General features: G+C 49.4%; 1 protein-coding gene across 2 annotated transcripts in view; it reads right to left on the reverse strand.

The window, feature by feature from the left end:
- The window catches only part of GNAS (GNAS complex locus), a 2,205,902-nt gene that overhangs the window by 722,497 nt on the left and 1,456,622 nt on the right, over window positions 1–26,783 (reverse strand). The gene's annotated exons all lie outside the window — the stretch shown is intronic.

A 26,783-nucleotide genomic window follows, 5' to 3' on the forward strand; every position in this document is an offset into this window, starting at 1 on the left:
TTTCGTTTCTGATCTGTCTTTCGTAGTAGTAACCAATCACTGATCTCTGCGTCATACTGACCACAGCCAATGACTGCCATCTCCCTAAGCCCCGCCTCTGGCAGCCATCTTCAGATTTGGTAGCACGTGAAGTGGCAGTATGACCAAGTGAAGAGCCGCAGAGGGGTAGGCGGGAGGGTTCGCATGTGAATCCATGCCAGACCCATGCTGGAGAACAACAGTTACAGGTAAGTAACTTGTTCCTTCTCCAGCATGGGGTCTGGCATGGATTCACATGCTCATGAATATAAGAATACATAGCAGTACACACATGCACAACCACGGGAGGTGGCAAAAGGCTCAACATTAAGCAATACAACAACTCAACATTAAGCATGTCTTACCTCCTCACCAGGCTCACCTTAAGCGAACAGGTTGCGCTGCACTGCACTGCTTAGCTGACCCTGGACTCCTCCCTGGAATCCCGATCGACGCAGTAGAATCTCGTGAAGGTGTGCGTCGACCTCCACGTAGCAGCCCTGCAGATGTCCAGCAGGGGCACACCAGATAGGAACGCTGTAGTAGCAGCGATTGCTCTGGTCGAATGGGCTCTTGGACGGCCTGGCAGCGGTCGGTTAGCCAACCGGTGGCAGTGCATGATGCAGCCGGAGAGCCATCTGGAAATAGAAGACTTCGAGAGAGCCTTCCCTTGATTCACAGGTCCAAAGTTCACGAATAGTTGTGATGTCCTCCGAAAACTCTTCGTGCGGTCCACGTAGAACTTCAGCGCTCTAGCCACATCCAGTGAGTGCAAAGTCCTCTCGGCCGGCGACGAAGGAGACAGGAAGAAAACAGGTAACACCAGGGGCTCGTTAAGATGGAAGTCCGACGGCACCTTGGGCAGAAAGGAGGGGTGCGTCCTAAGCATCACCCTCGAGGCATGGAAAGTCAAGTACGGTGCTTTGCAGGATAGGGCCTGGATCTCTCCCACTCGTCGTGCGGAGGTAATGGCCACTAGGAAGGCAGTCTTCCACGACACATACTTCATCGGTGCGGAGTGCATCGGCTCGAATGGGGGTCCCATGAGCCTGGTCGGCACCACGTTAAGTTCCCACGCCGGGGCCTTCACCGGCGGGAACGACCGGAACAGTCCTTTCATAAACTCTTTTACCAGTCGATGGGACCACAGGGACGTCCGTCCTGTGGTTCTGGTATATCTGGAGATCGCCGCCAGATGAATCTTAATGGAGGCATGGGCTAGTCCAGCCTTTGCCAGCGATAGCAGGTACGGCAGCACTTGAGGGGCCGTAATCCGTAGGGGGTTGATCTTCTGTGCTCGGCACCAGATAGAGAACCTCTTCCACTTGTGACCGTAGCATTTGAGAGTCGAGGACGCCCTGGCCTTTGCAAGAACTTCTCTGCAGTCGGCCGGTATATCGTACCCTCCAAACTCTAGCGCTGCAGGAGCCAAGCCTGCAGGTTCAGCGACGCCGGGTCGTGGTGGAAGATGGCGCCTCCTTCTCTGAAGAGAAGATCCGTGTCCGCCGACAGCTTGATGGGAGGGGACGTTGACAAGTCCAGAAGGTCCGGGAACCAGATCTGCCTCGGCCACGCCGGTGCGACGAGGATCATCCTGCACCGGGACCTCTTGAGCTGGTTGATGAGTCAAAGCAGCAACAGCAACGGAGGGAACGCATACAGGTATAGGCCGTCCCAGGGGAACGAGAACGCATCGCCCATGCTTCTCGGCTGGGGGAACCTGCTGGCGAACCTCTGGCACTTCGAGTTAGTCGCTGTTGCGAACAGGTCGATTTGGGGTTTGCCCCATCGTCCGAAGAGTTGATCCACCTGATCCTGGCGCAGCTCCCACTCGTGACAGGCGCGCAGCTCCCCGCTGAGCGAGTCGGCGATGGTGTTTCTTTCTCCTGCCAGGTGGAAGGGAACCAGGAACATCCCCTGGGCGACCGCCCAGTGCCACAGATCCTGTGCCTCCTTGGTTAGGGCTGGGGATCTGGTGCCTCCCTGCTTCCGTATGTAAAACATTGTCGTGGTGTTGTCCGTGAAGATCCGCACCGACGGGAGGAACGATTTGAGAGCCCAGAACACGGCTCGGAGTTCCAGGATGTTTATGTGCAGGAGCTTCTCCTCCGGGAGCCAGAGGCCTCTTGCGTGGAGATCTCCGGTGTGGGCGCCCCAACCTTCCAGGGAAGCGTCCGTCGTCACCATCTCCTGGTACGCCGGCGTCTGAAAGTCCTTGACCGCCGTGAGGTGCGCTCGAACGCTTCACCACTGAATCGCCTGCCGGAACACCTCGTTGAGGGGGACCCCGTCTTCGAAGGTGCCCGTCGCCTGCGTCCAACGGGCGTTGAGAAATTCTTGAACAGGGCGCATCCGTAGTCTGCAGAGGCGCACCAGGTAGATGCAAGAGGACATCATCCCCAGGAGGGGCTTGATGGACTTCACCCTGGCCACGTCCGTGGCTAGCAGGCGCTGCACTTTGCCCAGAATGGTCTTCGTCCGTTCTTCCGACGGTGCCGCCAGGCGCCTCACTGTATCGAGCTTCGCTCCCAGAAACGGGGCCACCTGCGACGGCACCAGGTGGGACTTTGGGTAATTTATGGCGAATCCCAGGTCTGCGAGTAGCTGGACGGTCCTCGCAGTGTGTTCGACGGCGAGTTCCCTCGTCCTTGTGCGGATGAGCCAATCGTCCAGGTAGGGGTAGACGTGAATCCCCTGCAGGCGCAGCCGCGCCGCCACAGGTGCTAGGCACTTGGTAAAGACCCTGGGGGCCGACTTCAATCCGAACGGCAGTGCTCTGAATTGGTAGTAGCGTCCCTGGACGACGAACCTGAGGAACTTTCGGTGACTTTTGAGGATGGGAACGTGGAAGTAAGCATCCTCCAGGTCCAGCGACGATAGAAAGTCGCCTTCCTCCAGCTGTTCCAGCACGTGCTGGAGGGTGACCATCCTGAACTTTTGTGACCTGATGTATTTGTTCAAACAACGAAGGTCCAGGATGGGGCGCCAGCCGTCCGACTTCTTCCTGACGAGGAAGTACCTTGAGTACACCCCAGAGCCTCTTCGGGACAAGCTCGATGGCGCCTTTCCTGAGCATCGCCCGTACTTCCAACAGCAGTTGCGGGACGTGATTTTCCTTCCTGGCCACAGGTGGGGCGTGAGGGCACTTCTTCAGGAATTCGATAGAGTGTCCTCTTGCCAGGGTATCCAGAACCCAACGGTCGGTGGAGATGGACTTCCACACGCTGACGAACTTCATCAGCCGGCCTCCCACCGGGGTGCTTCGGTGGGGGCCCGAGGCCACGGCCGGTTCAGTCCTGCTTGGAGGTGGTGGCCTTGCCGCCCTGGCGACCTTGCCGACGGTGGCGAGGCGCTCCCTGCTTGATGCGACCCCTGTAGGCCTCCTGAGACGAGGAGCGTGCCGCCTGGCGGTATGCTGACGAGCCACCGCTGGATCCCTTGGATGCCCCCTGTCTGCCTCCGGAGCTCCGAAAGGGCCGTCGTTGCTGAAGGGCTCCTAGGGCGCAGGCCGTCTGTGTCCGTTTTTATGGCTTGGAGGGACTCGTCCACCGCCTTCCCGAACAAGTTGCTGCCGTCGAACGGCATGTCCAACACCCTGGTCTGGACGTCCTGACGGAAGTCGGTCGCCCGGAGGCAACCCCGTCGTCGTAGGCAAACTCAGTTGCCCAGTTGGCAGAACCCGGTATCGGCAATATCGGTTGCACCTGTTATGGCGTGGTCCGACGCCACCTCGCCTTCTTGAAGTATTTCCAGGGCCTCGGACCTCTTGTCGTCCGGTAGGAAGTCCAATATGGGGGCCAGCTTAAACCTGTCGTAACGGGCCACGATCGCCAGGGCGATGGCCGCTTTGATAGTCGTCGCCGCCGACGAAATGACCCGTCGCCCCATGGCGTCCAACTTCTTTCCTTCGCCGTCCGGAGGGGAATTCGATGTTGAGGCTCCTGACCCCGTCGCTTTCTTCTTCGCCGCCGCCGAGACGACCGAGTCTGGCGTAGGCTGGGCCCTGAGGCACAGGGGAGCGTTCTCGGGGTCCCGGTACTTCTTCTCGTACCGGTCCCGTTTGGCTGGTGCCGTGGAGGCGTTCTTGAGTACCGACAGGCCCTCCTCCCAGATGTCATCGATTAGAGGCACCGCGATGACAGTCTTCCTCTTGGCCTCCCGGCGCTGATAGAGGAAACCTTCCTTTTTCCACTCCTCCGGGCAGAGCTGGAACAATTCGGACGCCCTGGCTATCATGGCGTGGAATGAGCCAATCTCGTCAGGCGGAGAGGCCCGGGGGACGGGAGACCCGTTCCGTCGTCGTCGCCCTCAGAACCCGTCGTCGAGCCCGCCGCACCATCATCTCCCGACTCGTGGGAGGATGAGGAGGGAACTGCAGGCCTTACGGGGGCGAGAGGAGGAGAGGGTTGGGTCCTCCGTCGTTTGGTCGGAGGACTTCCCGACGGGCCAGGTTGCGGGTCCTCCGGCCCGGGCCGTGGTAATCTCGTCCTTATCACAGAGCATAAAGACTGGATCGCAAACAAAATGGCCGCCGAGCTATCCCGAGGCCTAGGTTCCGGCTGCGCCGGAAGGGAAGGCTGCTCTTCCTCACCATCGTCGTCTTCCTCGGTTATCTCCCGAGGATCTTCCTTGCGGGATCGAACCTTCTCGAATTGGACTTTGAGATTCCTCACGACCTCGGTCAGTTCCCCCTCCGAGGCTGACTCTTAGCTCGAGGAGGCTACCGCCCTCCCCCCCTTTTTCCATCACGGGGGCCTATACGATGGGCTGAAGAGAGGATTCCCTCCTTGGCGGCAGGGAAACTCTAGTCCCGGAGGCAGTCTCCGTTGGCGGGGTCTCTGCCGGCTTGGCCAGAGTCGCCGCGATCGCCTCGATAGAGGCCTTTGCCTGCTGGGTAGGGGCCTTCACCACCTTAGGTGCGTCCTGGGCCTTTTCCTTATGGGGAGGGGCAACGCCTCACTCCCCCTCTCCCGAGATCGGACGGGGCTTCTCCCGAAGCTTACCCGGGGTCTCGGATTTCCTCTTCCCCCGAACCGGAGCGCTGGCTCGTGGTTGATGGTGCCGGGGAAGGTGCGCCCTGCCTGGCGACCGAAGAGCCCGACCTTTCGGCGCTCCCGGAGCCAGCAGACTCGTGGCACTTGGCCTGGTGTTGGGCCCCCATCGCCGGGGCGCCCGCACAGGACTTAGAAGCCCGCTCGGACCCTTTCTTCTTCTTCTCACCCGTTGAGCCCTTCTCCAACCAGCTGGCGAGACGGGATCGACGGCCCCTCATGGTCCGCTCCGACAAGTTCTTGCAGAACTGGCAGTCCTTCTCTACATGAGTCTTGTCCCCATGAAGACAGAGGCATTGTGAATGTTCGTCCTCCTTAAACACATTCTGCAGCCCGCATCCAGGGCAGCTGCCAAACAGCTTGGGTCCGGGTGACGAACTCGCGTCCTGGGCCATCTCGAAGTAGGCCGTAAATCTTCTGGAATCCTCCAAGAGGTTGATTCGACTAAATCTTCACCCTTGAGGGGCGTAGGAAAATCCTGCAACGGGTACCCGTTAACGGAAGTAGAAACGGTGGAGCTTGAGGCTCGATTAACCGAGAAAAATGTGAAAATTCACCTGAAAAAGCGCGAAACACACAGCAAAAGCTCGAGAGCTAAGCACGAGGACTCCCAACACTTGAACGTGCGGTAAAAATCTGAAGATGGCTGCCAGAGGCGGGGCTTAGGGAGATGGCAGTCATTGGCTGTGGTCAGTATGACGCAGAGATCAGTGATTGGTTACTACTACGAAAGACAGATCAGAAACGAAACTGATACCGATTTTTCTTTACCGAGGATTCCCAGCCTGACGACGGGGAATATTCATGAGCATGTGAATCCATGCCAGACCCCATGCTGGAGAAGTGAAGAAACCTTATTTTTCTGGTCAAACACCCACCTATGACCTAAACACACAAAGCTCCAACACAACATATTTTGCTTCTGAGGAACCTTTATGTAAAATCACTGAAAATAACTATTTAAACTCCATGTGTCTTGTGACACCCACAGACTTCAACTCCCAGAATTACCCAAGTACTGAGACGAGAAAGATGAAGGAGTTTTTGCAAGGTGAAAAGAGCTCAAAGCACAACATGCAGTCTAATTTTTTCAAATCACCTGTGAGCAGGACATTTAAAGATGGCAACCACACTACTGAGTGTGGCAGTGCAGGAGACGTTGGCTCCTACACACAGGCACAGGAATGCAAGGAAAATGTACCAGTGTGGCGGAGCAGAGAAGGCTGCCAAGACAGTAGGGGAAATGTAGTGTGAGAAAGTACCACCATGAAGATGCTTGTGGCCGCGAAAGAGGTCCTGGGCGCTCGTAAGCTCGAAGAGGCAGCATTCTCCATTCCTGGACCTGAAGGAAAGCAGGCATGTGACCGCAGAGCCACAAAGGAAGCCGGAAGGACGTCTGCCCACTCCGGTGTGCAAAGCGGGTGAAAGTCACACCGCAGAAGTGCATACATGACCTGACCCGCTGGGGAGAACCAGTGAGTCTACTCGAAGCCAGTGGGGACCGCGGGGCGTTTCCGGCCACTGCACCAAAGACGATATGAATGTGATATTGTTAAAACTACACGAAGATTGTTTTAATGTAGAAACATACAATTCCCAACAAGCTCTGGATGCAGGAGATGCAAAGTGTCAGGCAAAGCTTGAATGAATCTTACTGCAAACATACATACCAAGCCTAGAGCAATATATACAGTGTTGGTTATACAGAAGCCCTGTGAATCGCATGAGAAGTCCAGGGAAGGAAACTAGGCAATTGAATCACATAAGGAGTCCTTGCAGGGAAATACACCAAGCAAGTGGAAACCACAAGTGAAGTCCTGGCAGGGCAGTATGCCAGGCAGTTTGTAAAACGTCCAGAAACACTAAAGAAAGACTGTTTTCTAAATAAAGGAGACATTTCTGTTAAAGACTGTTACAGAACTTGTTGCCTAAACAGGAACGTTGTGAATCAAGGGGACACACAAAGGAACTGTTAGTAAAAGACAATTGCCATCCTACTTCAGAATCCTGGGGAAGAGGCCCACCCTCTGGACCCAAGGGCATCTACCTTGGATAATATTTTCATTGGAGCTATTCTTATTTTCAGTTGTGAACACTTTTTTGCCAATATCAGGTATTGTTTTGTTTGTAGTTTGAAAGTCAGGATAGTACGTTTTGCACACAAAGACAGCTTTTCAGTTATTGACATTGTGAGCCAGACAAATCATTAGTGTTTCGTTTTAGGTAGGGAAGTTCCTATTTAGGATAGGGTCAGAGAGACATTTCCCCAACCCATTATTTAATACATGTCATTGTCCAAAAACATGACAACTGCATCTGGTTTTCATTTCGGACCCCTCACAAAACCTTTGTTCTCTTTTCAGTACCTTAAGTCCTTGCTCTCAATCTTTAACTGCTGTTTTTATTTTTTTTATTTATGTAAAAAGGTATTATGACTTTTTCATCAGTCTGTAACCTTTACAATGAGGTTTCCGAGATTGCCCCCTGCAGGTGTGTCCCAATTAAATATCTTGCCGAGTTCCTCTTATTTCCACTTTCTCCTTTAGAGATACTGTGTCGTTTTCATCGATACATTTAAAACCATTGTCCAAATGGGTAACCAAGGCAATGACAAGTGTCATCCTTTTCCCCTGCATACAGAGCTTCCACCAGTCATTGCTATCCCAAATTTTAAATTCTTCAAAAAACTCTCCCACCATCACCGTTCTGTGCAGGGTTAGCGCCGTCAGAGTTTCTTTTTCATTTTTATCCTACATAACCAGTAGTCCGTTGTTATTGGGGCGTCCTTTCCACACGTGGCTAGTATTTCCAGAGTGGGATATAGGTTTAGGTGTAGTCTCAAATTTAGATCTGATCCGAGGACTCCGGTTTATCGGGTAATTTGGTAAAAATGTATAGGGCCTTTCAAAGAGGATTTCCTATGGCATAATTTCACCCCATTTGCTTTTTCCAGAGTTGAATCCAATCCATTCACCAGACTTTGAGCTTTACTGAATTTGTGTTTGATAGCAACTGGTCCTCGTTGTATCCAGGGAGTTTAAGACATTATTGCATTCTGTTCTCCAGTCTTGTAGATCTTTATCCTGTCCTCGCATCATTCACTCCTTTAATGCTCCGAAGCCTCGTACTGGGTTATCAAAAATACAATTATGAAATAGGTTCAACTTCTTCCAAGTGACTTGCGCATACAAGGAAATTAGACCTAGCTCTTGCCTTATTACTGATGCTGGCATACAGTTTGAATTTTCAACAACTTCTTCCAAAAAAGACCTAATGTGACCCATATTTTCTCAGGGATTTCGCCATACGTGTCGGCCCCAAAGCTCATTATCAGAGCGACCTTAATTTTGTATAAAGTCAGGGCTAGGAATAACTGATCGAAAAGAAATGTGGTAAATTCTCAATCTACCTTGGATAGCCGGTGTCTGCATTTTAGATATAAACATGTTTACTTAATGTACTTCTCTTAAATGAAGTACTCATGCAGCTCCCCAGGTATAGGAATGAAGACACTTCAGGTAGCCCAACGTTCTCAATGTGACATGCTCCGTGGCCCTGCTTCCTTCCCTTTGATGATTGGAGCGTCAAAATCCTTGATTTGCTTATGTTAACTTTCAGGCCATTTGCTTATATGTATTCATTTAGGGCTTTAGTCGCTGAAGGCCCACTGGGGCTTGGTCTATTAGGACCAAGTCATCCGCATACATCAAATGCAAATAATAGTCCCAGCGATGTTTTGGAGAGGGGGGGCGGGGGTGGCACCTAATTTGGTTCAGTGCCGCTGTAAAGTCTGACAGGAACAGGTTGAACAGAGAGGGGGCCAGAGGGCAACCCTGTTTTAAGCCTCTAGTTGTTAGTATTGAGCTAGACAGGGTTCTCCCTTGGTCCATTCTTATCTGTAATTCCGTGCCTCAGTGGAGATCCCCGATTGCTTCCAGTACGTCCCAAGGGCAGCCCCATTTGGCGAACTTGTTCCAAAGCATGCTCCTGTTTATTGAATCAAATGCCCGGAATAAGTCAATGAAGGCGAGGTATGTTTTCTTATGACGGCAAATGGACTGCTTTTTCAACAGGTTGAGTAAGAATACATTTAAATGTTAAAGGTATTTGTACCGTAGGGTTGTAACGGTATTACGGTATACCGTTAAAGATACCGTGAACCACTTAATTGAACAATAATAACCGTCACATTGTTTATACCGGTATACCGTTCATACCTTTAAGTGTGCTTTTCAATCTGATTTGGAAAGGCTGCAGTAAGCAAGTTCTGCGCAGTCTTGGTCTTGCACTGTTGGATGTGCCGTCTGCCAAGTAGTTTCAGTTTGAGCAGTTTTTAATGCCATTCCATAAACCACACGTGCCTGACACAAAATCAACATGTTAGCAATAGGAAGAATAAATACAGTGCCAAGAAGGAAAGGGGTTTACTTTTTTTTTATAGCGCTCACACAGCCCCAGGGCATCGAGGTGCTGTTAAAGAAATTGGTTTTGTTTATTTTGTTGCGTAATTGTTTTCGTCTTAGTTGCGTATTTATAACGTGCTTAAACACCCAGAGGTTTCTAAGCGCGGACCCAGGGATCAAACCTGTGTTGCTTTGTGTCGTCTTGCTTCCAAGGCACGCACTTTGCCGCTGAGCTATCCTCCCGGGACTTTGGGTTGGCGGCTTTGGGGTTTATATATGTATAATGGAAAATGTTTTCTAAACATATGACAATGGCGGATTTCCCTGGTTCTATCATTGAATTTACATATAATAAGTCACACTGCGAATTTTAATCATCTCTGTGGGTATTCCCTGCTGCCATACCAAAGGGTAACATGTCCGTGATTACTGAACACCTTTTGGCCCAGAAGTAAACTAAAGGCTGTAACGTAAAGAGAGAGTGCGTGTGCGTGTGTGTGTGTATGCGCCCAAGCGTATACTACCATCAGACTCCATTGATCTGTGGCATGCAGATTATCAATATGGCAACATGTTCATCTTCAATCTTCACCAGTAGCCAGTGGGGGAGCTAAAAGCCTAAATGACCACTTAAGAAAAGCTATTCAGTTTGCTTTGCCAGTCGCAGCAGGGCCCCACCTCCCCCTCCTCTCCACACGTGCGTTTGTGTTTGTGTTTGGTGCAAGCAAGGGGTAGCATTTCAGTGGAAAATATGTTGAAAAGCCCAATTCTGGCCCTGGGTGCATGGTTTTGTTTGTGATGATAAATCTGACAATTTATGACCTTTTAGAAAATATTTGTTAAGATTAGTTAACTCCACTTGCTATACCGCGATAACCATGATATACCGTCATTTGGCAAGAAGGTTATTGTACCGTCATAAAACTAATACCGTGACACCCCTATTGTACTGTGCACCGTCACTAACGGAATTGGTCCCCAGGCGGATCTGTAAATGATAAAGGTGGGATGGGTTAGTAAGGTGACGAAGGGAGTAGGATAGTGAGAGGAGTGGTGTTCTGTTGGCAGATTCAACTCAGTATACACCGGGTATTGAGCTTTGGTGCGGGTATCGGGATCAGAGTCAGTCCGCGTGTGCTATTGTTCCGGCTTATGTGTAGTTGCAGTGTTGTGAAGTGCATGCGGCTTGTTGTGCGAGAGATGGTTGTGTGAGTTTTTTGAGTGAGATAAGTATGCAGAGTATGACCTTATATTGGTTAGTGGGTTACCTGACCTTTACCATGCTAACATTCACAGTTCCGTCCGAGTGTGGCACCTGCCGGCCCCCACACTCCTACCCAGACGCGGCACAGGCCAGTGTCCAGGACTCCATCCAGGTGTGGTCATGCCAACATTCATACTTCTATCTAGATGCCGCGATGGCCAGAGTTTAGAGATCCGCCCAGGTGTGGGCATGCTAGCACTCACAGCTCCATCTGCGGGCTGGTGTTCACAACTCCAAGTGTGGCACATGCTAGCATTCACGTTTTTTCTAGGCGTGGGCATGTCATCCTTCAAATCAATCCTATCCAGATGTGACGCAGGTCAACGTCTATCTAGGTGCGTCTGCCGGTCTGGATAAGTTTGGTACGTACGAGTGGGAGAGTCACTTGAGGGCTTTTGTCTGGGTCTAGGTATGTGGTCAGTCTCTGCAGCCTTCCTTTGTGGCTATTTTCCATGATGTCTTATGCTCTGTCGAGTGGTTGGTTCTTTGGTTTGAGTGTTTGTCCAATTTGAGAGTGGCCGAGGTTGGAGTTATTTTCATAATTTTTTTAATGTCTGGGCATTCTAGTGCGTCTCTGTTGTGGTTACGCTTTGAAGAGCCATGATTTGAGGAGTTTCCTGAATGCTAGGAGGTTTGTTGTGTTCCGTACATTCTTAGGTAGGTCATTCCAGGTTTTGGGTGCCTGGTGAGAGAGAAAGACGATCCTCCGAGTTTTTTTCTGTTGTAGGGTTTTGGTTCCAGGATTATGTTGGTGCTTGATCTTAATGTTCTTGTCGGTTGATGTAATGATGTGTTCATGACTCACGAAACCAGACTGCCATTTGTCCATTTACTTTAAGGTTAGGGTCCACGCAACTAACGCCTCCAAAACCAATTTAGCGAAGATCTTACCCATCACGTCCAACAAGGCGATGGGCTGGTGGTTGCTGGGGTTTATCCTGTCATCCTTCTTAAAAATGGAGACTAGAGATCTTTTCCAGGAGGATGGCACTTCATTCAGTGCCTTGGTCCGTTCAAATAGGATCTCCATAACATTCGCCCAGAGTTCCGGTTCTTTAATAATTTTTATTGAGCTTTAGAAAATGAACCACAAAACATTGGAATGATTAAATATGATAGAAAGAACAAATCTGATGGAGAATTGAGGTGGAATTTGTGGCAGGATAGTAAAATCCTGATAGTCCAAAGATTGGTGAGTGGATAAGAGCAGGTGGATTGGGCAACCAAAATCAAGCATGAAGAAAATAAAATCGTTCAATGTTATGTGATTCGCATATGAGTAGATAAACAATTGAATTTTGGACAAACTGGGGAACGAACAGGAGACATACACTATACAAAAGGAAAGAGGGATGGAGAGCAAGGGACACAGTTAACCAGTTCCCTCATATCATTAGGGATTCATGTAGCACATAACATTGGCATGAAACTAATGTGTTACAAACAAAAAAAGACTTCATGAGCCACGTGCAGACATATTATGATAATCTAAGTAACTGATAAAAGGAGCCCATTTTATATTGTGTTTGGGAATGGTATCAAGGTAGGTAGCCATACAGGGTTCAATTCTATTTGTGTGGCAGATAACTGTTCCACCAACCCTTAGCAGAAATGTTTTGATAGTTTTTCCAATTGGCACTAATAAGCTTGATGGCTATAGAAATAAAAAGGTCATATAGGATGGAAGAGGGGAGAGATTGATCCACTTTGACAGTGATACTACCAAGAAAAACATTTGTAAAGGCTAGAGTAACATGAATTTTGAAAATTGCCTTCAGGTATTTCCAAATAATTTCCTGCCACAGTTAGAGGACCGACAGACATTCATAAAACATATGCTTGTAAAAACCAGGGGTATTGCCGCATGACCAACAGTTGTCATCCGATTCAATTTTAGCTTTTGTAATTTTTAAAGGGGTGATGAAGGCTCTGTGCATGAAGAAAAGGTTTTGAGTCATTTTGGCGGAGGTGGCAACACATCTGACACAAGTCCACAGCTGAATCCATGTACAATCATCAAAGACAAGGCTACGATCCGTCTCCCATTGGGATTGTACGAGACACTATGGTAGGATAGCCAGCCGTAGCCAACAGTTTGTAGAATTTGGCGGCTCTGATGTCAGTGGTCGTGGCCAGTAGTTGTAGCCTTGTGTTGTCTGGTTAAAGAACTTTGTTGGAGTGTGCCTGAAGAATGTCCAGACATGCGTTGAAACATTTGTTGTAAAAGGTTAAGTCAGATAGATATATGGAAAAGGAGTTCTTGAGGTCCTGAAATGATGTTATGGTATGATTTTGCACAATGTGATAAATAAACCTAATGCCCTTGGTGAGCCATGACCACCGATATAATACTCAATTAAATCATAATATACTTGTTATGCCACAAATGCGGGGAGAGTTCCTGGGATGGGGATTTGATAAGACTAGAAAAGGAGGACTCTTATGACAGATCTGGAAGCTTCGATAGGGTCGGAGAAAGTAGTGGAAGAGCGATTAAAGAAATATAGTGTGTCAACAATATTATGAGGGGAAACTGGCTGGCTCTATGAGGGGAAACTGGCTGGCTCTAGGAGGGGAAACTGGCTGGCTCTATGAGGGGAAACTGGCTGGCTCTATGAGGGGAAACTGGCTGGCTCTATGAGGGGAAACTGGCTGGCTCTATGAGGGGAAACTGGCTGGCTCTATGAGGGGAAACTGGCTGGCTCTACGAGGGGAAACTGGCTGGCTCTACGAGGGGAAACTGGCTGGCTCTACGAGGGGAAACTGGCTGGCTCTACGAGGGGAAACTGGCTGGCTCTACGAGGGGAAACTGGCTGGCTCTACGAGGGGAAACTGGCTGGCTCTACGAGGGGAAACTGGCTGGCTCTACGAGGGGAAACTGGCTGGCTCTACGAGGGGAAACTGGCTCTATTTTACTTTGCCTCCCAGCCCTTTGATGGCCTGTATGATTCTATGTTATGTTAACCAAACTTATTAAGCGCTCGTTTGCCCGAGTGCATCATAGCGCTGAAGGAGAGAGAACAGCCTAGACTACAGTCACAATCCTAAAACAGATAGGTTTTCAATGCCTTTCTAAAGGCAAAATGGTTAGGAGAGGGAGGCTATTCCATAATCAAGCTCAGGCGACAGGGAACCTTCGCCTACCAATGCGAGAGCATCGAGAAGAACGAACAAGTAGGCCCGCAGTAGCAGAGCATAGAGACTGCGTAGGAAGGTAGCAGGAGAATTTATTGCGAAGATATTCAGCACCTTGAAGATGCAGGGCACGGTGTACCAAGCAGGGGGCCTTAAAGGCAATACACTGGACACCGGCAACCAATGAAGAGAACGCAGCATGGGGCATATATGGGACCCATAAGGGGAGCCAGTGGCAATCTGGGCAGCCGTATTTGGCAAACGTTGAAGCCGCTGTATTAGACCCTTTGGTTGAGAGAAATAATGGGAGTTGCAATAATCTAGGCGACTGAGCACAAGAGTGGCAACTACCAGAGGATGTAAATGAACAGGCATCAGCGGGGGGGTACCTTCCTCAGAATTCTGAGAAGTGCCCCGCTTTACATACAGCGGCAACTTGTGGCTCCATGGAAAGTAAGGCAGAGATCATTACACTCAGATTCCTCACCTTTTCAACCGGGACAGGAAGAGGACCCAAAGAAGAAGGCCAAAAAGAAGATACCCAAAGTGAAGGGGACAGAAGGAGAACCCATCACCAGCACCTCCGTCTTGCTCCATTCAACTACAGCCAACTGCAGTTCATCCAGTCCCCCCCGGACGCCATGCACCGCCGCAGGCATAACACCTCAGTCTGATCAAGATCTAAACGGATCAGAATCTGAGTGTCGTAGGCATACCAGTAACACCCAACACTGAAGGAGAGGATGAGACCCACAAGAGGCCAGATCTAAATATTGAAGAGGATAGGAGACAAGGCGAAGCCTTGAGGGACACCATAAAAAAAGAGAAAATAGTAGAAAGAAACTGAGGAAGTGCGAGAGAGTTCTCTCGGCCAGGAATGAGGTAAACCAGGTGTGCACCTGGACCGAGATTCCGACCTGAGCCAGGCAGTCAAGCAGGATGGGGTGTTCCACGGTGTCAAATGCTGCCGACAGGTCTAGTAAAATCAGGGCACCAACCCCTCCTGCATCAACCAGCCTGGCCATGTCATCAATAACTGAGACCAGGACACGGTCACCCGATCAGGTCTGAAACCAGATTGGTCAGGATCAAAAAGCCCTGTCGAATCCATATAAGACACTAGCATGGGAGAGACAAGAGACTCAAGAAGTTTCATAAGAAACGGAAGTAGTGAAATAGGGCGATAGTTCGAAGGCACCAGAGGATCAAGCGAAGGTTTCTTAAGTAAAGGAATCAAAGTGGCAGCCTTAACTTCAGACGGAATAATGCCTGTCTGGCAAGAGTTGTTAATCGCGCCCTTAATCTCACACAGCAGCTCACGGGAGATGTTCTTCATGACGTTAAGGGGAATGGCATCAGTAGGGTCCCCAGACTTAAATGCACTGGATAGCAGTGAGAACATCGGACTCCGTAAACATCGGAAAAGAATACCAGCCCTCCAAGACTGTCCGGCTCACAGAAGCATGTGTTTCACACATGTATTAAGAACAGTAGTTGTAGCCTTCACAATATTAGTATGTATCATCTCTATCTTTGTGATAAAAGACTGAGCCAATACATCACAAAAATCTTGAGTGGGGCTAGCTGAAGGGGTCAATCTAGCTTTGGATGAAAGATCTCACCACCGAAAAAAGCGATCTAGGTTGGCAGATCACCGATTGTAAGCTTTTTTTGCTGCCAAAATAGCTACAGAATATGCTGCTGCACAAGATTTATAACAATCTAAGGCTAAGATCATATGCCATCCGCCACTTGTGTTCCGCCTACCTCATGGTGAGACATAGCGACTTAATATTCTCTGAGAACCAGGGTTCTGAGGTAAGTGTCAGAGGTTGGATAAGCCGTAAAGGGACTACTAGATCTGCTGTGGCATGTAGCCAATGGGAGAGGCCTAATAAAGTGGTTGCAGAAGCCTCACAAGCTTTACTTTGGACTGTGGCGATAAGATTATATAGGTCAACTGAACGCCAAGCTGGTACCATCTTTTCAGAGGTGCTGTCTCGGGATACACAGGAACCCCATTAAGCTGACACGACACCAAATGATGGTCATACAAAAGTAGTGGTCAATAAGCATTCGTTGGCCAGGACCAAGTCAAGAGTATTTCCCAACCTATGAGTAGGTTCTAAAACTAGTTGAGTGGGACATTAATAGCTGAACTATCGAAAAAGCAGCTAAGTGTAGGAGTTTGAGGTTTATTAAATTTCAAATTGAAATCTCCCAACACAACAAAGTGAGAGAATTGAGTATGTAGATCAGCCACAGTATCTAATAAGGGCTCAGGAAAACCAGTGTAGGACCCAGGAGGGAGATTGATGAGTAAAAAGTGGCATATAAAGGAGGGAGATAAAACGCAGCGAAGCAATTGGGCTTCCTTTGCCAGGGCATGAGGGAAATCCATTTGAGAGATCTTTAAAGTATTTTTAAAAATCACAGCTACCCCGCATCCCATTTTCAAAGTGGGACGGTCAATATGGATAGTAGCAAAATCATCTGGTACGGCTTGAATCAAAGCAGGAGCCGAAGACGCCTGTAGCTACATTTCTGTAAGAAAAAATAAGTCATGACAGCGATCAGATAACTGATGGATGTTACCCACAAGAGCTGTCAGACAGTGCGTTTTGAGAAGCAACAGACTTAAGACAAAAGTATCCAAAAATTGCAGCGGTGGCAGTTGGTCAACGGTGGATAGACCAACAGTAGGAGAATCAAGTCATCCAACAAGGAAAAAAAAGAGTACTGGGAGGAGCCAAGGCAAGAAGGTCATATCGAGAAAAGCATATGAGCCCTTCCAGACTGCTTTTAGCATGCTCAGGCATAGTCGGGCTTGCTTAAAGTGCGGCTTCGGCGTGCTGACGGCACGCACGACTGCTGCGCAGGGGAACGCTTCGGCACATATATGACATGAGCAAGAGGACAGTGAGGCTAGATCATGCCCCCGTCAAAGAAAGAAACAGGACAAGCAGAGGGCCGGCGTCCTTATAGCAATTTTAAATCCCAAGTAAGTAGCACACAAGTAAAATAGCACAGTGCAAATAAAACAATATTGCAACAGTTAATGTAAATGTTGCCGAAGGGCTTTAAAATGGAGATCCAGCTTGGGAAGTCCTCACCTCTCTCCACACTTCTGCATAGTAAGGTCACCTTCCAGACCGCTAAGATCAATTGATGGGTTAGATAGTATATTAATGTTCTCAAAAAAAGATTTGAGATAGGCCTCTGGGACCGATGTCTCCAGGGAATATAGGTCAGTATAGAATTCCTTGAAGACCTCTATAATATCGGAAGGATTCGTAATAATGGAAACAGACGGATTTATATTGTGGGAGATGAGCGTTTTCTCTTTTCTAGCTTTGAGATAGGAGAACAGGGCTTTGCCCGCTTTGTGGGAGGTTTGGTATATTTTGGATTTGTATTTTAAGATGGCTCCTGCAGCTTGTTCAGTAAGTTTTTTGTTAATTTAAAACAAAGACAATGCAGTGCAAAGGTCTGTATTTAAGGACAGACGATAATAGTGCTTCTCAGCACTATTAAGCTGAAGGTATAGAGTATCAAGGTCTTTTTTATATTGCTTCTTTTTCATACTAGAGAAGGAGATTATGTGGCCGCATAAGGCAACTTTAAAGGCATCCCGGTTAGTGGTGATGGAGTTATGGTCATCTACATTTTCAGTAAAAAAGTTCTGTTGGAAGGACATACATGACTGAATGAATTTCGGGTCCTGAAGTAGCCAGTTGTTGGATTTCCATCTAGACGATTTTTTTTTTTTATATCGGAGAGATCAAAAGGTAGTTATGACTGGGGCGTGATCAGAAATGCTAATGTTAGAAATGAGGCCATAATGGTATTCGTGAGGGATTTAGTAGTGAAAATGTAATTGAGGCGCAGGAGGGTGTCATGGGGATGAGAATGGAATCTGTATTCTAGGTCAACCGGGTGGGCCAGTCTCCAAGTATCAATAAGGCCTTTTTCTGTTAAGCAGTGCATAAAAGTTTTATGGGACTTGGAATTCTTAAAGGAGCATCTGGATTTTCTATCTAAGAAGGGGTCTAGGACTTGGTTCACATCACCACATACATTTTGATGGGAGAAATTTGTATTCAGTATAGTCCGTGCGATAGATTCACAAAAATCAGGATCAGGTAGAGTGGGTCCATAAATACACAACAGTAATAATGTCAGATCCAACCAGCAGTTTGACACAAGCCCACCACCCATTAGTATCAACATCTTGACTTAGGATCTTGTATGATAAATTCTTATTGATTAGTATGGCCACTCCATTTTTCTTTTCAACCACTGGACTAGCAATAACATCATTAACACAAAAGGCTTCGAGTTTCATGGCTTCTGTAAGAGATGCGTTTCCTATATGCAAGTTACAGACTGGTTTAACCTTTTTGAGATGAGACAATTTTATACCTCTTGATTGGGTTATTACAGCCCTTAATGTTCCAGGTAACGCATCTAAAAACCATTCTACAGAAGGGGCATGGTTCGGAAAGGAACACAAATACCCAAGGATGAAAGTTTCATCTAATAAAGTAAGCAAAACAGTAATAAGAATAGCATAAGCAAATATACACCTAAATGAGCGATGCATCAAAAACTGAGGGTAAACATAAAAGAATGACAAAAGGAAAGAGGGGAAGGAAAGGGATACTTGATCAAGTAATGCAAGTGAAAAAGGAGACGCATAACACAGAGTAGGATGACAGATTGAGACATATAGTGTATAGAGAGAGCAGACAGGATCAAGTTACACCAAGGAAAAATAGAGAAGAAAAAAAAAAAAAGAGGACACCAACAGTGAAAAAATAAGAAAAGGCCCTGGAACAAGAGGGGTACCAAGCGGTGTCGGCCCACCATCATTGGTGGCAAATTAGAGACTGCAACGCATTAGTGATGTAAAAGAGTCAAGACCCAGAGGAAGATGGGGTGGTAGGAAGCGACGTATCCATACTGTCGCTTTTGAGGGAACGGATAAAGCTTTGAAGTCACCCGGGTCATCAAATATTGATGTATGTCCATTATAAGTCACTTTAAAATAACAGGGGTGGAAAAGGCTATATCGGACCTCGAGTTGCTTTAGCGCAGGATGATGAGGAATTTCTTCCTGCTTTGGGCAGTGTTTTTATCCACATCTTGAGAGATATACATTATTTTTCCATGCCAGATGAGGGTATTCATCTCTTTCGCTTTTTAAAGAATGAACTGCAATTGGGTGCATTCAAGTAAACAAAAAAAAAAATAACAAAAAAAAGAGGACACGGTGGGAGGTGCGATGATTGTGAGCTTCTTGATGGGACAATGCAATGCACCCGTTGAATATGGATGGAGATTTCTTTTGGGATGTGAAGCAAATTTTGAAGAAATTTTATGGCATCATTCAACTCACAACACTCCTGGAGGCCCATAGTGCAGAGGTTGTTGCGCCCGCTTCCATTTTCCAATTCTTCATTATGTTTTTGAAGATCCTTCACCACCATTTCCAACTGAGACATTCTGGGTGAAATGTCCTCCACAAGGCCAATTCTGTTTTCCATTTCACTCATTCTATTTTCACCCTGTTGCTAACCAACTACCTATCGCTCTGCGTTAGCCACCTAACAATTAAAGAGCAAGTCCAACCTAATACGGCGAACAGTCTACTAGATAGTCCAATCACCATGGATCACCTTGCAGTGAGTCCATCGGGTTGGTTTCAAAGCAATCCCTGAAGCCTAGCTTCTAGAAACGCCAGACTGCGATCCAGACTAACTAGACTTTACAAACCTCTTACTAGATCCTTACTCTCACATAACAAAAGCTCTAGTAGCCAGAAGAAAACTATCACCAACCTCAATATCACAAGGACCCAAACCCTCACCAATAAAACAAAACCGATTCACTCTTATGCCATGGCAGCAGCACCCCCTCTTAAAGGAGCTCTGATAAATGCCAGATCCCCGACTGCTCACGCCGCCAATATCGCTGACCTGATATCGGCTAACCACCTGGACTTTCTTGCTATTACAGAGTCCTGGTTGCATGTAGCAGCAGGACCCTTACTCACAGTAGCAATCCCAGAAGATTATACCATATTGAGACATGACAGAGAAAACACGAGGCGGCGGTACTGCCATCATCGTAAAATCCAGCCTAGCTATGAGACTTATACCACCCTTACGTACTGATTCAAGTGAAATACTCACAGCCAAACTCCAACTCCCGCTACTTAATTCCCCAGACACTTACTATCCACCTTATCTATAGACCACCTGGTCCTATTGGAACATTTGAGGAGGATATCAACACCCTACTGTCCAACAATTTTAAAACCTCGTCTCAACTACTTGTCCTAGGGGACTTCAACTTTGGTTTTAATGATCATCTAGACTAACATGCCACCTCCATTGCCAGCACATTCACTGAACTTGGTATAACCCAAAGAATCACCAAACCCACACATAGTAAAGGGAGAGCCCTTGACTGGGTGGCGGACTATAACTGCACCGTTGCCATCACAACCATCTCCCCACAATTATAGACGGACCATTTCCTTCTGTCCTTCAAACGTTCCACTACCAGACCTCTCCCCCCAGTCTCCACTACTGCCCCGCCATGTCCAACAAGGAATAAAAAAAGTATCACAGTGGATAAAGTGATACCCTCCATCTTACCCACCCTCAACCAGTTGGCTGACCACTTAAATCCTGAAAGGCTTGGTGAGAAGCATAATATTATGTTAACTACTCTTGACAACATTGCCCCTATGAAACGCAGACCGTGCAAACTCAAATCCCATCTAAACAAATGGTTCACCCCTCAACTAAAAGATCTACGGCTACTAAAGAGGAGTTGTGAAACCTCGTGGAGGCTACACCCCTCTGAAGATAATAAAACTAAACTAAGGGAAATTTCCGCTCAGTACGAAAAGCAAATCTACTTGGCCAAGCGTAACTCATTCAACGAGCGCATAACGAACGCCAATTCTAGCATGAGAGAATTATGATCTTTAAGGAAGTAGAGTCCCCCCCCATCCCCATCCCTGACACCTGCGCCAAAGATAAAACAAGGTGCTCAGATATACAGCAGGCACTATCCAATAAAGTAAATGAACTTCAAAATAAAGTAGCCATAAAAAAAACCACACTCAATCACTTACCTCAGTCCAACAATCTCACTCCTGGCCCTCTTTTGAAGGAACATGACTCAATAGCCCGCTTTAAGTTCATTAAAACTTCCATCTTGGAGGTAGAGAAAATCATCCTCTCACTTAAGCCTTCCAACTGTCAGGGCGATCTTTGTCCAGCCCAGCTCATAAAAGATGCTGCAGGAGAGCGATCCCTGTTTTTATCCAAAATTATCAATGCTTCATTTGCATCCGGTACAGTCCCCACCAATTTGAAACAATCCTGGGTGTTGCCTCTGCTAAAAAAGCAAACTCTTGATCCACTCATACCCACAAACTACCGTCGCATCATGACAGTCCAAATTCTGTTAAAAATCCTAGACAAAATCTCCTACAATCAAATAAAAAAATTCCTAGAACTTTATAAGCTTTTAGGAACGAGACAATCGGGATTCCTTCCACAACATGGAACTGAGACCATCCTTACTGACTTGAAGGCACAAATTGATGTGTTTTGAGAAAGGGAAAACAGCCCTCCTCCTGATGCTTGACCTCTCGGCTGCTTTTGACCTTGTTAACCACAAGTTCCTATCTAGCCACATAGATTCAGCTGCCCACTTTTCCAAAGAGGCGATAACGTGGATTGCGTCCTTTCTTAGCGATAGGACCATGAGGGTGTTCTCCCCATCAGCAGCGGCGGACCCATTCCCCATCACCTGCAGTGTATCACAGGGCTCTTGTATTTCCCCCACCCTTTAAAATATATTTACCGAGGGCGCTGTTGATCAGCCTGCAAGATGGCTGCCTAGCTCTCTTGCTCCGTGCCCTGTTTTCTCTATATCCGCCTTAATCAGCGGTTCCCTGCTCCATCGGAGGCTGTGACCGTGCCCATCAAACAGCTAATGGTCTCCGCGACACTTTGAGCCGTGTCTGCCTGAAATCCGCGGCTCCGGGACCGAGTTCACCCAGTGTTCGACGCCCGACGACTGAGGCCTTCGGGGCCGCGTTCTACAGCTGCGACCCCGTCCCCCCTGTGTCTCGTGGGAGACGGCTTTTGGACCTGGCCGGGGTGCCGGGCTCCCACGCCTTGCTGTGTTGCGGGCTGGTGTGGCGGGTCGGCCCGCCTCCCTGCCTGCCCCACGTCTGGGCCGGGCCTTTGCACTCTGCTGGGAGGCGTCCCCTTCTCTGGCCCCCCGCTCCTCCCGGGGCTGGGTGCCAGTGGCGGCCAGTGCGGCTCCCCTATCCGCCGGTCCCTGGAGGGATGGAGGCAGCGACTTCAATTCCTGCAGCTGGTGGCCCGATATCCGCCATGCCGCCGGCCTCCGGAGCGGCCCCACCGCAAAGAAGATCCGGATCTCGGAGTGCCTCAGCTGCACATTCGGGGCCCCGCTCTGGGCACATACCTTGAGACACCGCCCAGCTGCATGGTGGGCCGCTGGCGGCGGTCATATCTTCCCGGCCTCTGCGCGCCGCTGGGGTGGCGTTTCCTTGCGCGGGCGGCGGCCGGATTCTCTCTACAGCTCCGCGGGGGCCGCTGTTGCTCCCCCGCGGCGCGCATCCTGTGCTGATCTCGTCCTCCGGATTCCCCCGCGACAGCCTGGTCTCCTGCTGCTGCCTCGCTGGCCAGCTCCCGCTCCTGGATGGGGGCCTGGCATCGCTCCCTCTACCCCCTACATCCCCCGAGGACCTTGTTGCTTCAGGTGAGGAGCTGGGGAGTGTGGTATACCGGCCCATTTTCATGCTGGGGGACCCGGGGGCTGCGCTCACTCCACCCCACAGGGCATAGGTGCCCCCATATTCACGTTGATTGCCTCGGACTAAGTGTTTTCAACCCCAGCAGGGCTACGCTGCCCCCTTTGGTCCGTGTGGTGCTGTTCCCTTATTGCGGTCCGACCTGTGGCACCTGGACTGATCCACGAACTGTTCACCCACACGCCAACACCCCGCGTATGCTGCCCGTCTTCTAACTGCGCTGCTATCTGCTCGACATTGCTGTTGCCCATTGCATTCCACCGGTACACGCCGCCACCCGGGATCACCTATCGCCCTGTCCTCCCTTGCACTGGGGACCCACGCCCTGGAACGCATCTGTCTGGTGTGGATCGCACCCTAGCTCCTTTCCAGGGGTTGGTCCTGGACGGGTCAGCGCATTCATTCTACTTGGCCTCCCCCCGGGTCTCAGTGTGTCCCCAACATGTCCAATAGGCAGCGCAGGGCTAACAAAGCGGGGGCAATGGACAAATATGCCAAGACATTCCCTAGGCAAGAGCAGGGGGGGATCCCTCGCCTCAGGACGATCCGGTTGCACTCTCTTGTTCCCCTCAGCCAGACCTTACTACATTGATGGAAACTATGGCAAAGAACTTCGCGTCATTCCATGAAAAACTAGATGACATTAACGCTAGCGTAGCCTCGCTCCGCACCAAGCTCGATCAGCATGGCGCCAGGCTGGTCGAGGCCGAGACCAGGATAGGGACCAATGAAGACGAGGTCCATGTGCTCCAAAACACGGTCTCGGAACTGGTGCGAGATATGAAGCAAGTTAAGGCGAAGTGCGATGACTTAGAGTCCAGAACCCGCCGGAACAACATTCGTATTGTAGGGGTCCCGGAGTCGGCCCTTGGAGGCAAAATGGAACAAGCTGTTGAAAATCTCCTGAGACCTATTGGGTAACCCTCAGCTCTCCCCATTCTTCACGATTGAACGCGCCCATCGGGCACTGGCCCCCGACCCAAGCCGGGTGACTTCCCCAGGCCAATTATTGCTAAGGTTCTCAGCTTCAGGGACAGGGATCACATCCTGCGCTTGGCCCGGGAGAAGGGTGAGCTGAAACTGGAGTCCCAGACTATCCGTAACTTTCCCGATTTCTCCGTAAATGTTCAAATGGAACGCAGGAAGTTCAACGGTGTGAAAAAGCTGCTTAGGGAAAGGAAAGTGGAATATGCCATGCTGTTCCCTGCAAGACTGAAGCTCACACATCGCAATAAGCTATACTTCTTCACGGTCCCGGATATGCGGTTAAATTTATTGAAGCCCACATACCGCTTCCTGGTCTGGTGGATATTCATCTGGAGGAGGGCTGAGATGGCCTGCCCGGACTCTGGTGTCTGCGCCTCCCTCCGCGCCAATGGCGTGTTTGACATGTGCATTTCCTTGCTATTTTGTGAATCATTTATTTTGTATATCCATTACTAGGTTTAACTTGTTGTAATGCCTATTTGAAACCTAATATGTGATACTGCTGTACGATCTATGGTGTACCGCACCATTCACTTATCTAAGACAGGTTCACGGCAGCAGCGACCCCCGCTGCAATTGAAATGCCGCGTTTGGCTTGTTGTGATCACTCGATGCGCCCCAGTTGGGCGTATAGCCGAGCGTTGCCCAGTTGGGGTTGGCACGCTCGCACTTGGTCTTCGGGTGGGTTGTTGCACACTGCTATGTTTGGGGGGCAGTGAGGGAGGGGGGGGTACAGTTGCGGGATGTTATAACAAAAATGGCAAGGTAGTGTTGACTCTGGGCACGAATCAGCGTGCCATTGCATTGATAGCCAACACAGGTTCAACAGATAATGTTACACACTGATGGAATCCCCCCTGAGAACCACAGAATGGCTATTAGGTTAATGTCCTGGAACATCAGAGGGCTCAGCAACTTCACGAAGGCCCGCAGGATCAATTCATATGCCCAGAGGCACGGGGTCCAAATACTCCTCTTGCAAGAAACCCATGCCCTTGCACACCTCTCGTCCTCTTTTGCTCCGACATGGGGTCCCAACAAATATTACACGGTTTACTCCTCTCAGTCCAGGGGTGTCCTCACCTTAATTCACAAGTCCGTGGAGTTTTCTCTTCGCACCAGTCACATAGATCAAGAGGGAAGGTACGTAATCCTCCATTGCCTACTTGCCAACACAGAATGCCTTGTGGTTAACACCTATGCCCCGAGCATGGATACACCTGATTTTTTTTATCACATCGACGACATACCCCAAAGATATGTTGAGATCCCGATTATTTGGGGGGGGGGGGGGACATGAACCTAATACTAGACCCCGAGCTGGACAGATCGGGAGCCGCTCCCAGGGTGATGTCCAGAGCCGCCCGCCGCCTCCACGCCCACATGGTCCCTGCTGGTCTTGTTGACGCCTGGAGAGCGCTCCACCCGCTGACTTAAGAGTTTACATTCTACCTCTTCGGTACACGACAGCCATTCCAGGATTGACCTCTTTCTTCTCTCAGCTGGACTCATTGGCAAAACCCTTGATTCGCAGATACTGCCGCACACTCTCTCTGACCATTCCCCGATCACATTGGATATAGCTCTGCACCCTCCTCTCCCCTATCGCTCCAACTGGCGATTTAAGTCGGCGGCGTTGCACAACATTGTCTTTAGGGCCGACATCCTTGCAGATATCACCTCGTTTTTTGACAACAAACGACACGACACAACAGATGGGGTTAGATGGGAGGCATTCAAGGTCTACATCAGGGGCATGTGTATCTCCAGGGAGGCGGGGGTCCTGAAAGACATTAGGAACTCCTTGCGGAGCTCCGAGACCAGACTCAAGGAATTGGAGCGCAAGTACGCTTCTGCCCCTTCCCCACCCAAGTTAGCACAAATACGATCTGAACTAGACACGTTTGAGTCCCTTGCCCTCAGCGAGATAAGATACTTTGCCCGACCCGCTGCGGCTCGACAGTATGGCGAGGGCGAGAGGCCCGGTCGCACCTTGGCCCGCCTAGCCCGGATAGAGGGGGGTAAAGCCCGAATAGACAGTATTATCGATAAAGATGGAGTCCGGCATTGGTCTGACCAGCCCATCCTTGAGACCTTTGCAGACTTCTATACAACCCTCTACGCTCAGCAGCGAGAGCACAACCAACAAGATCTGGACTTGCTTCTTGATTGCATACCTATGTCCCTTATATCCAATGCTACTAAAGAGCAATTAGACACGCCCTTCACCCTGGATGAAATCACTGCGGTCATATCTTCCCTCCCTAAGGGGAAAGCTCCCGGTCCAGACGGCCTAACCGCCGAATTCTATCAAGAGCATGTTGCCCTGCTGGCCCCACGCCTCTACGAGGTATGGGATGAGTCGCTACGCCATGCTACCCTCCCTCAATCTTTGCGTGAGGCTGTCATCACTGTGCTCCCCAAGCCGGGCAAGCCTCTGGATGAATGCGGCTCCTACAGACCTCTGTCTCTCATGAACATCGACACCAAAATATTCGCCAAGATTATAGCAAACAGGTTCCTCCCCATCATGAAATACTTGATACAACCGGATCAGAGTGGTTTTGTTCCTTCCCGCTCCACTGCGCTAAATATACAGCGACTGTTTAACGTCATCTCTAGAATCGATCCCAATGCCAACGCGGTTGCTGTGACACTGGACGCCCAGAAGGCGTTTGACATGGTTTCATGGCAATACCTATGGGCAGTGCTTGAGAGGATGGGAATCGGCCCAAACATGCTGTCCTACATCAAACTGCTTTATACCAACCCTGTGGCCAAAGTCCTGGTTAACTCTCATCTGTCGGCTTCATTCACCCTCCACAGAGGGACGCGCCAGGGATGTCCTTTTTCTCCTTTGCTGTTTGCAATGGCTATTGAGCCCATGGCGGATAGCATACGGGATAATCACACACGTAAGGGGATACGGCTACGGGATACCCCTGAGATTATATCACTCTATGCGGATGATGTACTTCTGTACATCAGAGACCCCTCGGCTCATCTCGACCCGATCATTCGTGAAATAATCAAAATTGGTACATTCTCGGGCTTCACTA

Source organism: Ambystoma mexicanum, chromosome 3p, assembly GCF_040938575.1.
Source record: "Ambystoma mexicanum isolate Mex_15411 chromosome 3p, UKY_AmexF1_1, whole genome shotgun sequence".
Taxonomy (NCBI): domain Eukaryota; kingdom Metazoa; phylum Chordata; class Amphibia; order Caudata; family Ambystomatidae; genus Ambystoma; species Ambystoma mexicanum.